The sequence below is a fragment of the Anas platyrhynchos genome, chromosome 16 (assembly GCF_047663525.1).
Source record: "Anas platyrhynchos isolate ZD024472 breed Pekin duck chromosome 16, IASCAAS_PekinDuck_T2T, whole genome shotgun sequence".
Classification (NCBI taxonomy): Eukaryota; Metazoa; Chordata; class Aves; order Anseriformes; family Anatidae; genus Anas; species Anas platyrhynchos.
Window position 1 is genome coordinate 6,585,878 of NC_092602.1, and position 15,936 is coordinate 6,601,813.

Here is a 15,936-nt window from a genome sequence, read left to right on the forward strand (position 1 = left end):
GGTTTTGATCCGGGATGAAATTTCACCCTTTCCTCCAGCAAAGTCGTTTATCTTTCTTTCAGGGAGGAGGGAGGAAGTGGGAGGGAACTGTGGGGAGAGGGAAAGGAATTGTCCTTCAGGCATAAAATTCAGGGATTTATCCCGCAAAAGGGTCACCCAGTTGTTTCCTAGCATGGGGTTCAATCCTGCTCTTGGCTTGGAGGCAGGAGGGGGAAATGCTTGGGAGAGGCCGAGGCTGGGCCTGGTCTTGGCCTCCACTGGACCAAGCCAGGGCAGGCCTGGGGAAGGGACTTGGAGCCTTTGTGCTGTTTGGAGCAAAAAATCTCCTCTGCAATCAAGTAATAACTCCACAACCAGACCAACGGTGTGTCTCTGGGAGTCTTCAGCGTCCCAGGAGTGGCCCCCAGCCAGGACGGAAGACCTGTGTTTGCTTTTCGGCTGTCCTCTGAGAAAGGTTTGCAGCGTTTTGCCTGGTCCCTGTTGGGTATTTCTGGTGGTGAGCATTGCTCGTGAGAATGTCCCATCAGGTAGCATGTTCCCAAGCCAACTTGCTTTTAGACAGCTTCTAGAGCAGTCCCAAAAACTTGTCTGTGCTAACAAGTAGGCTGGGCTGTGCCATGGGCACTGCTGGGCCTGTCTCAGCAAAACAAACCCGAGGCAGTCACGGGGGGACGTTTTGTGTGTTTGTATGCATTTGTGCCTCCCATCGGTGCCCCATTAACAGAAAGGAGGCAGAAAAGGGCCTTCAACCCTCAGTTACAGGCAGATAACAGCGTAATGATTCAGGCTTGTGGTGTGGGAGCTGAGAGCCAGCATGTGCATGGGGCTGGGCCTCTGCTGTCGTGGCAGGGCTGAGAGCTGCTGGGAGCAGTGGCTGGAGGGGCTCGGAGTCTTAGAAATCTCCTTCTGCTCCCAACAATGCCTTGCAGAAGATTATTAAACCTATTTTGCACTTGTCTTGGTGCTGTTCTTGGGCATTTAATTGCTTCAGAGCTCAGGCAGGTCTTGGTGGCCTTGCAGGACCAAGTCTGTGGTGGTCTCTATCAGCTCCTGCTCTTTCCATGCTGAAGGGGCAGAGCTTCCCAAGAAAAGAATGGTTGAAGTCTATCAGTTTTCACCTATGGCTTCATGGCTTGTTTCCAAAGCCTTACAGGGCAATAAATGCCCTCGTGGGAAAGGTAAACCTTTGATGCTCTGGTGTCACATGCTAGCTCGCCAGGCTTGGGAGCTGATTGCCCTTCCAGAGCTTCCTAAGCAGAAGGAGCAAGTCCAGAAGGACAAGCCTGCCACTTTTCGTGGCAGGAGGTGTGCCACTTTCACGAGACCTCTCACTTGAGGGCTGGTAGCTACTGAACTGTATTTAGATCTTAAACAAACAAAAGTTTCTTTGGTATAGCTCTGCTGTGGTCCCATGTACTTCTGCGAGGGAGCCTGCTGGTTTTGGTATGGCAGGTGGAGAAGCATGAGTTGAATGCAGGCAGCCTGATGCTGTGGATTTGAATTACTCCATCTGTGCTGTTGGAAGTATTATCACTCCAGTGATGGCACTGGTTGCCCAGAGTTAAGAGCTGGGGCGGGAGGACTGGGTGTTACACCTTACTGAGGAGATGCAGTTAGGTAAAGAGGTCTGTGGCAGGGCAGATGATGGTACTAAAAGGTGATTTTTTGGCTTGAAACCTTTTGACCTTCAAGGTGCTGCTTAGGAGTGATCCAAGTGAAAGGCTCACGTGACCTGACCCTGTGCATCAGGGGATGAGCATATAAAAAAAACTGAATGTGGGTCAGGATCTGCAGGTTTTGGTCATGTTCAGACCCTTTATTTGCATTAAATAACATCCCTAGGAGTATATAATGGAGTTAAATCCCTCTGATTGCTTTGAGGATGAATGTGATGTTTATGTTGTGTGCAGGACCAAACCTGTGTGTGGATGAAGCTTGCTGCCTGTGCTCTGAGCACAGCCAGCCCTCCAAAACAGGGGAATGCTGAGCTTCGGGGTGCTCCAGCCAAGGAGGAAACCTTGACACCAGCCTTCCTCATGGCCTGAGCTCGTCCTCCAGGGCAGCAAAACAGGCTATGTCCAGGCTGGGCGCCAGCAGGCAGTCTGTGTGCAGGCTGCTTTTCTGCACTAAGGTTGCTGGTAGTTTTTTATGATACAACGCAGCATGAGTATACTGGAGTGCACCCAAGCACTTGAAAAAATGCGGCATCAAATCAGCACGGTAGTCAAAAAGGCTTTGAAAGGACCTATTTTGGTGCCAAGGTAGAGGAAGGACATCCCTGAACAAGTGCATATAAACGAGAGGTTGAACAACTGCCTCGGGCTCCTTTCTCTGAGCCTGTAATTTTCACAAGGACTCGTACCATTCCCCTGCTGTTAGTGGGTGTCGAATCCCGAGTTGGGTGGTTGCACCAGTGAAGGAGAGAAGTGCATCTGTAACTTCTGTTTAAATGCAGGTTTCTCAGAAGTCAATGCAAGGAAGGAGGGGCTGTCACCTGGAAAACAAGCTGAAATGAAGGCTATTTTGCTGGAAATGTTTATACATTGTTTCTGAAAAACACACAGAGTATTGATAGTGCAGCACAGAGTTCAGCTTGTGCAATCGGGAGTGTGTGTCTCTAAGTGTCACTTTGTGTGTGTTTGCAAGGTAATGTCTTTCCCTGAAAGTAAGCTTCAGAAAACAGCTGCCAGCAGGTGAATTCCCCTGGTAGAATCTCCCCACATACCCTGATCCATTGGCACTGAGTCACCGAGAGCAGCAGTGATGAGCCCTAGCGCCTGTAAATTTTTGCCTTGGTTTCCTGGGCAGAATTATATAGGCAGATGCATCAGCCTGTGTGCATGTAATAAATCCAACTAAGACCCACTGGCTGCAGACGTGAGCTGACAGCGTGGCGCATGTGCTCTGGATCTGGCAGTCGGGCAAGTGCCAAAGAGTGGATCTGCTCGGTGGTCATTGTGGTGTTTCCAGATACCTCAGTGCTTTGTTAGAGCTGCTGCACAAGCCAATATCCTGATCCCCCCTTTCTTTGCTGAGATTGATTTTTCTCTCTGGGGAAAAAAAAAAAAAAGGACATGTGCAAGGACATCTGTGGTGTGGTGGCCTTAATTAAACTCCCGGTCCAGAGCTGGAGGAGCATCAGAAAGGCCAGGGCAATGTCCAGCATTTGATAGTAGAATTTTAATCAGATGATCCCAGGAACCTGTGATGAGAGCCTTTGGCTTGCCTTTTTCATTGTACCATAACACCAGTGAGAAAAGCGAAATGTGCTGCTGGTAAATGATGCCCTGGTGAACATCTGCAGGATGCTCGCAGGGAAGTAACGCAGAGGCAGCACCACTCCTTTGCCTCTGTGCCAGTTCCGTGGTCTTTGATGCAAAATAAATGCAATTCAAGGAATCAAGAAAGTAAATTGGCCTGAAATTAACACAGTTGTGATCTCACTACTCCCAGTGAGTCATGCAGTTTTTCTGCCCTGATCTTGCTGCATGTTGCTTTTCTCCCCTTTAAATTCCACTGCCCCTTCTTAAACATTGGGAATAATGCACTTTTTATTTTATATGCCCTCAAAATCGTGTGCTCCCATGTTCTGCCAGTAAACAGCAAACTTTGCTGTCCCTGCGGTCCTGGAAATCTCTTCAAATAAAAGATTTTCATATGAAAATTCCTCTGTAATTTACCGTGCTTATGAAAAAAAATGGAAACGCCTAAAGTCAACAAAACAGTTAGCAACTTGGGTGGCCGGGGGTAGCAGGTGGGGGTGCCATGGTAAAACAAACCCCAGCTTAATTACAGAAGCCTCTGTCAAAGAGGTTTTCTTCCTTTCTCATGCACGTATGTACGTGCATGTACTTATCTCCGGCAAATAGACTTTCCTTAAGGAGCAGGGTGAGCTGCAGCACACGAGTTATTCCTGTTGCTCAAACTATTTTGCTGACTCAGTCCTAGGAATCCTTGCACGAGCGATGCCAAACTGCACTCCGTTGTTCTTGATTTGGTCGCTGCTTAGTACAAAAAAAAAAAAAATCGGTTATGGCGCTTTTCTAGCAGAGAGCTGAGAAGCTGAGCCCCAGCCTGGTGGCTGCTGCTGCTGTTTGCTTTATTTCATGGTCAGTGCACCTGCTTGTAAGGCAGGCACCTTGGGAAGTGCTCCCTGTGTGAGCCTCCTCTGATGAGCAGGAGTAATGCAACTGAGTCAACGGCATCATCCAAATTCCAAAGTGTGGGTGGAAGAAAAGAATCACCCTTTGTTGCCGAACCGAAAATCCTGAAGCTTTCTTCGCTGTGTAATTCGTTGGTGTCAGCAGATTCTGGGTGTTTTACTGCCAGCAGTCAGCTGAACTTCCTTAAAGTTGCAACATCAGGAGGGTTAATTATGTACAAAGCGTTGGCCAGGGCTGAGGTCTGGCATGTGCGGACCCAGCTGTGCTGGAGAGATGATCCAGAGGTGATTGTCATGGCCAAGGCTTGCACGTTCCCGGGGACACGGGGCCAGCTGCGATCCTAGCACCAGCTCGGGGAAAGCAGGGCGAGCAGGCAGGCTCTGGGAGCAGTTTTCCTTCCTGCCAGAGGTCCAGCTTCAAAGGAACCCAGGTCATATATATATGTAGGGGATTGGTGCTCCCAGGAACCGAGCTGGAGCCCTCATGGGTATAATCTGCTTCCTTTCTAGCACCGTGCGAGGGTTGAAAATGCCGTTCCTGGGTATAGAAATTCTTTTTTTTTTTTTTTTTTAAAAAAAAAAAAAAGGGAAAAAATGTTCTTAATTAGTGTGTGAATGGGTGATGCTTTACAACTGTAGGACTCCTGTAGTGGATAACGGATGGCTGGTATTTCAGCCAGAGTGGGCAGAGATTTCTCTCCGAGGCATGGAGAGGGCTTGGTTTGGAGGCCAGCCTCCCTCTGGACTGCGGCACTTGGCTCGGCAGGTCCTCCCGAGGGAGAGCAGTCCCTCGTGCTCCTTCCAAACTACCTGCAGCTCTGCCTCCTCTTCCAGCAGCACTTAAAATACAGTTTGTGGATTTCCCAATATTTGTAACCTCTTCAGTCAGGGCTTATCTTCCGGATAAATAAAAGGACACAAAACACACACGTGCCTTATCTGAGAGCTAACAGAGTGCTCTCCTTGCCTCGCTGAAGGCGAAGACGTGGGAAGCGTTCTGTCAACAGTGGGAACAATGCAATTAAAATACGTATCGATTCCCTTTTCACTTGCACTATTTTCGTGTCCCCTTGCTACCAAAGCCGTTTTTGACAGCTGGCTTAGCCAGGAGGAAGGTGTTGAGCCCGAAGGTGCTGATTTTTTCCCTTTACTTCCCTTTACTTCCTTTGCCTGACAGCTGGCAGTACCAGGGGTACAGCCCCTTGCTGTCCTCTTAACAGATTTCACTTTCAGTTCTTTTGCCTGAGCAGCAAAATATTGTTCTCCTGTGCCTAACAAAGGGCACTCCAGTGTCCCTACTTTTTTTAATCCATTTTTTGCTTAATTATGACACAGTTCAGTTACAGCAGCAGATGACTGAAGGATGCCTGAAACTCTTGGCTGTCCTTTTGCTGCCACGGGTCAGGTATCAGCCAAGTGTCAATGTCACCAAAGAGGAGGGGATGGGGCTTTAATACATGTTTAAATCAACATTTTTCTCCCTTTTTTTTTTTTTTTTTTTTTTTTGGCAAGTCACCTATTTTCCTGTGTGTTACTTCACTGAGTCCTCTACCCACTATTTCCCCTGATGGAAACACCCGACGAGGGGCTGTGCTTTGCCAGGGGTGACCACAGCAGTAGTAGCTCGGTTCAGCTCCTGCCTTCGATGCGTGCAGTGCGCCCGCTTTGTGTCCTCCCCGCTCTGAAGTAAATGGCTGGTTAATCTCTGTTCCATGGAAAGGGGAAAAAAAAAGTCAGAACATGCTTGTCCCCTGAGAAGGGCTTTTTAATTGCTCTAGCTTGACACTCCAACTTAGTGTCCTCATGGCCACTGATTGATTTCAATTAACATTCCCATGCTCCAGGCACTATAAATAACCCTTGTCTGGCCGGCTGCTTCTCCACTGCCAGCTCAACCTTTCTCCTTTAGCTGCTGCTGCTGCTCATCTTGCTTCTTGGCTTGGCCTCAGGCTCAGTCTATAATTCTTTCCAAACTTCCCTGTATAAAATAATCATGTACATGAAGTAAAACAGGAGTCTCATATACACACTTAATAACTCTTGTGTACTGTATGAGTGGGAATTCCACTTTATAACCCCCAGAGCTTTCAAATGGTTCTCATTTTCGGCAGCATTCCTCCTGTGAGATCTAAAACTTCCCATTTTATCCCGAGCCGTTTCTTTTCCCTTTCAACCTTTTATTTTGCCTCTAGATTTCGGGGGACAGACGGCTGCTTTCCTTTCGTCTGTGGTTTCAGCAGCGAGGCATCGGGGAGCTGATAGCACTGCCGGTCGGCTCTTTAGCCAAATGTCAGGGCTCTCCTCGCAGTGCCACATTTTCTGAATTAAAGATTTTGCCTAGCCTGTGATTCAGAGCAAAAGGCTGTGAGTCAAGATTTAAATTAAGCTGATAAGATAAGCTTTACGGGACCTATAGCTAATGTTCTACATGTGTTGGTCTGTCTGTCTACCTGTTATCTCTTTCCCAGTGAAAAGGAAAAAGAAGAAAGAGAATATCGTATGTATTTAGACACATAGGGTATGTGACAGATAGATAACATCTGTATGTACCTGGATGCAGGAGCAAGACTGATAGGCAGATAAGTACGAGGTAGCAAGCCACAGATTTGTAAGGCCAGAAGGGACAGTTACATCAAAGGCGTGCAGGACTGGAGGGTTTGAATTGGAAGGGTTTTTGTTATTTTGATGACATTTGGAAAGCCGAGGGAAAATAGACACCTCTTTGATAAAATGCACGTGTACTTCTCTCCTTTTCTACCAGCTGGGTTTTGATTGAAGTTTCCCAATTTTAAATTAGAAAAAAAAAGTTAATGATTTGTCCCTCTTGTGTCTGGCTCTTCCCCCCCACCCCAGCAACACGTTGCCTGGTAGAAGATCTCAAACACCCTGATCTACTGGCATTTAAATAAGGAAGATTTGTATTGACTTGGGACTAGTCCACGAGTATGACAGAATTCAAAAGGACTAATAAGCATTGCCTGCCCAGCAACTGAGAACCTCTTGCTTCCAAATTTCCCGATTTCTTGCAGAAAGGGGCAAGCAGGGAGGCTGCAGAGGAATCAAACCCGAGAGCTTCTCCCCGTTTCTCGCTGCAGCTGGCAGTCAGGCATGCAGTGACACACGCCTCGCCTCTCTAGGTGCGAGCAGGGAGCAACAGGGAAGCTCGTGTCCCCGAGGAGGTCGTGGTCCACGCTGTTTGCCACGCTGCTTGTTGTCTTGACTCTCTCCCTGTGTGCCACGATCGCAGCTGCGTGCGGAGCCCATGTGCTCCGTGCATGTCACACAGTTCCTCGTTACTGGTGCTAATTGAAACATCGTTTGCAATGGTACATTCTTTGTTTTTTGGTGTTTTATTTTTTCGTGTCTTCTCCCCCCCCCCCCATACGCCCCCTGCTTTCCACATTTGGAGCCTGGCCTCCATCCCTTTGCTGTGTTGCTGCTTTTGCTTGCAGGGCTCTGTGCGAGCACAGCACCGCTGTGCCAGTCCGAGAGGATGGTGAAATCACCAGGACATTGCATGGCTGGGCCCCCTCCAGCTCCTCACTACCTGACCCAAAGCCTCTAGTCCAGATACAGGCCCCCCAGAGCCAAGTAGAGGTGGATAATGATTTTCTTTGATCTGCTGGCCACATTTTTTTTGGATAAATGGTTTGCATCGGATGTGCTGAGAGCGTTGTGCTGGCTCGTGTTCAGCCCGGCGTCCCCTGCAACCCTCACCTCCTGCTCGGTGCGGCTGTGCTCAGGCTGATGTCTGCAGGCTGCTGTGCGGGTGCGTGGGGCTGTGCCAGGGTGTTGAGCTCTGCCTGCCACAGCTAAATACACTGACTTAGTGAACCAGGGCTCAGTGCTACCGGCTAGGTTTTCCTCTTGCTTACGGGACTGTTCTGGTTCTGCTGGGACGTGGTGCTTGCAGCTAATTTACAAAAGGCAGGACGTGGCCCTCCATTCTTCATTAATTTCCATTTTTCTGCCCATTTTAGACAAACTCAGAGTTCAGCATCAATGCATTCAGCTGCTGTTCTGTACAAAGTAAGCAAGTTGAAGTCCTGTACAAAGTAAGCAAGTTGTTGATGAAAAAAAAAAAGGCAGTGATCTAACACAGAATGAAAGCTTAAAAGGTCCAAAGAGGAACAAATTTGCGTTTGTCTGGTTCAGTGGCAATAGTATTAACATTGTAATGCTACTTAACACTGTGAAAAGAAAAGAAAAAAAAAAGGATGAAGCACTCTCTTCAAATTGAAATGATATTTTTGGAAGTGTTGAAACTTGTCAATTTGTTGGTTTGGGAGTTACCAGTAAATGAAAATTAGAAAAAGGGAAAAAAAAAAAAAAAAAGAAAAAAAAAAAAAACTAAGTCAGCAATATCAACAGGCATTTGTGATATATTGCAGTTCTGAAAGACTTCTTTTCCACAAAAGCAGTGCGAAGAAATTCACACAGGTCTAATCACACCATCTCCCAGAGCTATTAGTGGATATGCTTATAGATAAACAAGAAACAAAACATCCTGAGACCAGTGGGAGAAATAAATAGATTCTGGGGAAGGGAGAGCGAGTGTGAGAGCAAGGGGAGGAATGGGACAGATGTGTGCGAGTTTTAAAACTGTTTTTTGCATTACAGGATGTCATTTATTTAGTTTGAAAAACATGTTTTTATGGCATTCTGTACCTTTCAGAGTTCTCATGCGCTGGAAGCCAGCTCTGACTTCTGTGTCAATAGGCACTCAGGGACTCCAAGCCCTGAGTTATTTGACTGTCAAATGCTGTTACTAAGTCATTGGAAATCACTTTTTTTCCTTACAAAATTAATTTGTTTTAGTCCAAGATGCCCAGAGCAATCATTTATATTGTGAAGCTGCAAGTGGCAGGAGGACAGCTAAAAATAGCACATTCCAAAAGTTCAGATAAAGATGCTGGAAGAGAGATTTCTCCCTTGTTCTTATTCTGCATCATTATTTAACCTGAAAAACCCCAATGAGGTGAAATAGGAAATAGGTTCTCCCCCAAGTAGGTGGTATACAGCTGTGCTGCATGCTGTAGTCATGTCATTTGTGTCCAGCTTTAATCAACTGAAAAAGGTCCCTGGGCCAGGGTCCCTGGGCCATGTCCCTGGGGGGATCCATACTGGGCTCCCCTTACGGGCTTGAGGAAATGGGATCAGTTCAGGGTTCTGTGGGCTGCGGGTGTGTAATCCATGTCAAGTGGGCTGTTCTTGTCTGGCACCCCTTCCTCAAAGGGAAAAGCATCGCTCTGCAATGTTGGCGTCTCCCTGGAGTAGGAATGCCCCACCGTGCTTGTGCACAGAGGGCCTCTGAGGGTTTGTAATCCTGGCTTTTCTGATGCAGTTTTGAGGTGGAACAACCAGGGACCTTAAACTGAATTTGGTCCCAGATCTCTGGTTTTGCTCATTTTGAGGACTTGTCCCTGGTTTGCTGGGATCTCTTCCCAAGCTCTTGGGACGTGTGGCTCAACCATGTTGGTAGGTCCCGGTTATGAAGAGGTGTAGAGGTATCTAAACCCTGTCGCGCCTGCTCCAATTCCCTCCCTTGAATGACTTACACAAATCTGGTTAACTAATTGAGCCTGTTACAGTCTGGAAATGTCATTCAGAAGAAGCAATAATTTTACCTCTTATTTGTAGTTCTGGACTTCCAGCAGCCCACGTCCTTCTTGGACGAGCTACATGGTAGCAGCACGAGATGTGGCTCACTTGATGCCAAGCTGGGTTTATAAACTTGGATTAGGATTTTGTCTTGGCCAGGTTGCCCTGCCTGGCTGTCTAGATGAGAGGAAAATCAGATTTACCGTTCCTTACAGCAGGAGAGCCAAGACCTGCTGTGAGGGCCAACTTCTGTTAAGAAGAGGGCCTGCGGCCATGCCAGTAGCTGAAGGCAACTCTCATGGGTTGGCGCTGCCTTTATGCAATCTCATCTTTAAACTACTCAGGATTTATTTGTTTTGAAGCTAACCACTGCAGAATAAGGGAGCTGAGAACTTTCCCAGCTCATCTGCAGAAAGGGGCCTGTGCTTTCCCTTCAAGCTACAACCCAAGGGGGTTGCTGTGGCCTTTTCTCGATTTGTGAGCGAGCTGCTGCCCTGGGAAGCCCAGATTCACCTGGTGTGGCTGCATGTGATGGTCTCCTGCAGAGGGAAGCCCTGTGGTGACTGAGGGAGGCTTGAGGTGTTCACCCCCCCAGCCCCAAGGAGAGGAGGAAATGGGGCAGTCAGACCCCGCTTTGCAGCTGCCTCTGTCACCCAGCTCCCCTCAAAATCCAAAGCACGTATGCTGAAAACAAGGAGCATTCCTCCACTTACTGACTGATGTGTCCTTAATTTCCTCGGCTAGCCAGTGCCAATCATGGCTAAGGGTCCTGGTGAAATGCAGACAATTGCATCAAGTCCTTTGCTATCATACGCCATGTGTTTGTCCCCTTTTATAGGGTAATGACTTTAAATATCTTAGAGTCTCGTTTTAATTTTGTCGTAAGATTGGATGGCTTCTCAGCTGGTGGATTGAGATTGGTTATTGGGAGGGTTTTGTGCTGGATGTGCTGTGGATTTGGCTGGCTGCGGCTTGACGTGCTTGTAAGCGATGGAGCTGCTTGCAGGCTGTAGCCATCCTCTCTGCCTGTTGGGTTTGTTTTCGTGCTTGTCAAGTCTCCGGCTACTTGTTTGTTGTGGTCATTGTGTTTTCATGTTCTGATTTCTTGGTTATCGTGTAACCGTGGAGACCACCGCTGTTCTCTGCTTCCCGTTGTTGTGGCTTCCTGTTAACCAGTGTTTGTTGTGGGAGATGATATGTGGTGGTGGTTTTCGGCTTGTTCCTTTGCTCTGGCTGCTGGATGTTTGTGTTGTAGCCATAGATTTCCGTGGTAAACCCTGTGAGCACAGAGCAAAAGAACAAGCAAGCTTTCCCTTTCTAGTCATTTGGGAAACTCAAACATGATCTTGTTCAGCACGACCACGAAAACTTGGAGATCAAACTAAGTAAATTGAAAGTGTCCCACAACACAGAAATCCACTTCTTCCGCCTTTTTGCTCTCGTCTTTCCACAACCAGACTCCTGCTGCCAACTGCGAGCAGAAGGCAGATTTGCCTACGATGGAGAGGGGCTGCTTGTGTTCCCCCTGAATGGGTGGGACGGTGATTATGGGACCATCACCTGAGCAAAACTGTCTTCAGTAGGAGAAGAGTTCACCCTCTAAAATGCAAACTTGTGCTGTTGTTGGCCATATGCCTCCATAAATCCATTATTTTTATTTCAGAAAAGTAATGTCTGTGTTGGGGAAATGGAGAGGAGGGGCTGAGGGGCAGAGGTTTGTGTTGATATCAAGTTATTCCATGCAAAGAAAAATGTATTTTTTTAAGTGGCTTCGTCTCAGTGATTTGCCTACGAGCTCTGTTCTTCTCCCCTCGCTTCCCCCACCGCTCTAGTGCCAAATGTCTCCCATTACCTGTAAGATTAACACAGGGGTGTTCAGGGTTTCATGAACACAGCACTTCTCCCTAAAGATAACCAGATAAAGATAATCAGGGTTAGAAAATGTAGCTGCAAGGTATTTAAAAGGTGATGCTTGAAAGCTGCTTATGGAAACCTCTCCCAAGTCTTTTCCCTTTACAATTTGAGAGCCTCTCTATTCTATTCTCCCTCCCACCCCCCAATATGATCAACAACTCTGAAGCTCAGACAGCGGTAATCAGCTCTAATAGGAGCAGAAAAGCCAAGTGCCACGTGTTATTATGCCTCAGCCCCTGTAGTGCCGGTATCCGGAACCTCGCTTGTGCTGGGATAACAGTAAACAGATGTGAGGGCAGTAGTTGCAATACTGAGTTACCCTTTAAAAATCCAGCTTGCCCCATGGATTTTTACAATTCTTGTTAAGGCCCCTTCTTACTCAATGGGTTTTCTTTTTCTTTCTAGTTTCTTTTTGCGAGGTTATTTTTTGCAGGATCAGCTCCCTTGGCTGATTCACCCTGTGGCTCCGTAAACAGCTGGATTGGCATAATTGAGGGGTGACTGGGATTTGGGAGCGAGTGGCTGCCGACGGGGAAAGGAGGGGGAGTGCGATGGGATAAGCTGGCCTTACCGCTGAGCGAGATGTTTGCGGAGCCACGGCTTCTCCGCAAGGAGCCACACGTCTCTCGGAGAAGCAGAGAAATGCCACGAGCACTGGAGGAGTGAAACTCCCCTCTCGGGGCCAGATGCTGATAGCGCTGCTTTGCGCTTGGCTTTGACCTTGGATGGATGTGCGTGCCCGGAGCTGAGCTGTTGAACAGGAGGAGACACGAGCCCCAGCTGTTGGACAACCCTTCCCTAAGCATCTCTGCTATCAAAACAGAGAACCCTCTTGGCTGCTTTGGTGCTGAGCCAGATCTTAGAGGGCTCCATTAAATATCTAAAATGTTACAGGATTGGGACTTTACTCCAAAACCATCCATTTTAAAGAGAGACAGCCGTTCTTGGTGGTGATGGATCCATCCCTGGGTCCACGCAGACACTAGGCCTGTTGCATACTCATGCCAACAGAAGAAGAGGGGGCGATGAAGCAGCACTGATGGGAGGAATGAGGGGTAGAAGCCTGGATTGCAGACTGCCTTTGGTTGGTGGTGAGATGGCACCCCAAGGACTGGGTTTCACGCTTCATCCAATTTAGGGTGCCCATGGGCAGCTGCCCTGCCCTTGCTTCCCCTTGCCTCCCTCCTCCTGTTCTTTGTGCTGCAGGGTGAGCTTGGTGAGCTTTCCCCAGAGGAGTGACAGGCCACAAGAGAGCTGTGAAGAAAAGGAGGCTGAAATCTGGCCCGTTCTAACAACCGTGCCAGCCGTCGGCCTGCCAGCACTCTCAGCCTTGTCATCAGCTCTGCCCACATGCATGCAGGCAACCCAGAATATCGTAATTTGCAGGTGTGGTGGTGCTAGCCATAAAATCGGTGTCTCTGGACACAACACGACCAAAAACAAGCCTGATGGAGGAAAAGCAAGGAGCTGTTTTGGTTGGTGAGCGCTGTCGAGGGGGTCCCTTGGTAGAAAACCCCCACGTGAGCGCTCAGCCGGCTGCAAGTCCGCAGGGAGAAGCTGGAGAGCTGGGACGTGGCTGTGGGCAGTGACACACCGCTGGGGCATGTGCAGAATTCCCCCGGATGACCACAACGCTTCGCTGAGCAACTGTCAGACGGCTTCTCACCCTTCCTCGAGGGAGGACGCTGTGCTTCCAAAAAAGACTCCCAGCGGATGCAGCGACACTCATCCGGTCCTGGTACAACTGCTGCTCTTCCTGTGGCTGTTTTGCTCTTCATTATCTCCCTGGGAAGAGGTTGTTCTCTTGAGCAACAATATCCCAGGCTAGCTTGGTTTCTGCCATGTCCGTATGTAGTGGGGCTGTTTCTGATTTAGAAGCAGCCTTTGCATGGGTGTGAAGATGCTCCGCGCCATGTGAGCAATGTAAATGGGCTTTGCCCCCTAGTCTGTAGCTGGAGAAAATGTGTGAGAGATTTCCCCGCTGCTAATAAGCATTGTGTTTGCCTTCCTCTTTGGGGGTGGGATAGATTTGGGGAAAGGATAAAAAAGGGCCTTCCAGTGGGACATGAATGTTTCTGCCGCTGTTCCCACATTGTTCCCAGCTTTTTTGCTGGGGTCCAGCTGTATGACACAGGCCTCCAAAATGTAAGCAAGATTCCCAAACACATGACGCACAGAGCTGTAGCTGGCAGCTTACGTGGCCGAGGCAACGGCCACCACGTGGGCATAGGGCTGGTGGGGAGGCAGCGGGGCTGGCCCCCAGGCTTCTGCGGATCCCGGACCCAGACCCCTTGCATGTATATAGGAAGACCTTAACTTTCCAACAGCCCTTTGAGGAGTGTTTGCTCCTCTCTGGAAAGCTGACAGGGGTCACTGTGGGCACCCCAATGCTCAAGGTTTCCCAAGAGGAGGCCAGAGGGAGCTCCGGGGGAGCCCCGGAGGTGGGCACGGAGGAGCAGCCTCCAGCGGCGGCACTGCCTCCGCTGCTAACGCTTGCAGGGAGGGAGCTCGAGGAAACGCTTGGACAGGAATAAGCAGAGCTGGCAACAAATGTGCATTTCATTTTATGAACATTTCATGGTGAAACTTAAAACTTCCACAAAATTTGGGGGACTGGATAACTCAGGGGATTAGTAATGGGATACAGAGCCTTTCATCTCACCAGTGCCTTTTCAACTGCAGCTCAAGTCGATACCAGCGACTGAAAGTTGTTACCATCTGATGGCTTATGTGTAATGAGTTGATGGTCTCACTCCATTTCCTGGTAGTCAGGTATCTGCGGCTGACGCACACAAACACACCAGAGAGCCTGGCTGCTTGCCAGCCTCGTTGGCAGCCCCTGCTGATGGCTGGGCGAGTCCGGGAGGGTGCGAGAGCCGCCCTGCACCACCACGTCTATTTGGGGGCTCCGTCAGGTAGGATGCTGGCGTCTGCAGCACGCGAGCAGCCTGTGAGATGGGAGAGCAGTGGTGGTTTTATGTAGGCATCCTCCCTCTGTGCTGGGATGTGTGAGGAATGGTGCTTCGTGGCAAGGAGCCCCTCGCCTGAGGCTCAGCCGTCAGTGATCAGAGCTGCGACGTCAGACGTGCATTTTGCAACCAGAGCAAAGACATTATGGAGTGGGACTCCGTGTAAAATGAGGTCACTTATTTCCCCCAAGCGGTCTGAAGTACAATCTGGAAGGCATTTTGCAAGCGTTACTCTGCTAACACATCTGCAGCACAACTCTAGCGTAGGGCTGCGCTGTTGTCTCCGTTTCCAGCTGGGGAAACTGAGGAACAGAGAAGAAACAACTGGAGTGCATATTCCAAAATGAAAAATTCAGGAGTTTGTGGATCATGGCCTGGAGCCAGGTCCAGTAATGGAGTTAGACCAGCAGTGCTCTCCGCTTCTCCCTCAGTTGGAACATCTGCCCTGCCTCCTTCCATCACGGATCTGAAAACAGCCGCTCCGATGGAGCCATAGAAAAATGCTGTTGCTTACGGGATCTGCTATTGCACCATTTTGAGCTCTGGAGAGCTTGTAATTAGGACACAGTTTGGAACAAGGCAACTCCTAATGACGATGTCCAAGTGCGGATTTTGCTGGTTCTGTTCAAAGCCGTGGTGGGTGGTGGCGGTGGGATGAAAGCTGGATCCAGAGATGTTTGAGCAGCGGGGCTGGCTGCGCTCCCCGGGCCGGGCTGAGCATCCCTCCGACCCTTCCCACCGGGGGAATTTCCAATCCTGTCCTCATAGGATGGGGGGATCAGGTTCAGCCCAACATAAAGCATTCCCCTGTGAGGATCTGGGGACCAGCGTGTGCTGCTGCCCCTCCTACAGCTACACAAAGCCACGCACAAGCAGGCCGTTAGTACACAAATGATGTCAGCTCCCACTGGCGTTATTTTTAAGCGCTTTGTATATATTACTTGTCCGTATGCATCTCTGGACTGCTCTTTCTTCCCCCTCCCACTGCTTCTCAATCACTCGCGGAATGTTTTTTTTCCCCCTTTTGGTTAAAACCAACATCTGTAGATTTGTCCTTAACAAAAATAAAGCCATCCATCTCCCGTGGCCTGCCGGCGTGTCGTGTAAGCTCAGGAAAGCTGGCTCGGTCAAGGTTTACAGTAGCCGTCGCAGCCCGCAGTGGGAAAGGCACTTATCTGTAGAGGACGGTTCGCAGTTCTCAAGAACGCATCCTTCCCTCGGACCGAGGGGGTGGCTTTGTTTATGCTTTGGCACACAATGAAATGATGGGAAAACATGCTTGGATGCACT

The 15,936-nt window shown here is 49.0% G+C and overlaps 1 long non-coding RNA gene across 1 annotated transcript in view; it reads left to right on the forward strand.

The window, feature by feature from the left end:
* The window catches only part of LOC119718486 (uncharacterized), a 45,381-nt gene extending 30,362 nt beyond the window's left edge, over nt 1–15,019 (forward strand). The window contains exon 2 of the long non-coding RNA XR_011803858.1: nt 12,083–15,019. This is a non-coding gene — a long non-coding RNA (uncharacterized lncRNA). The remainder of the gene's footprint in view (nt 1–12,082) is intronic.
* The last annotated feature ends 917 nt before the right edge of the window (nt 15,020–15,936 follow it).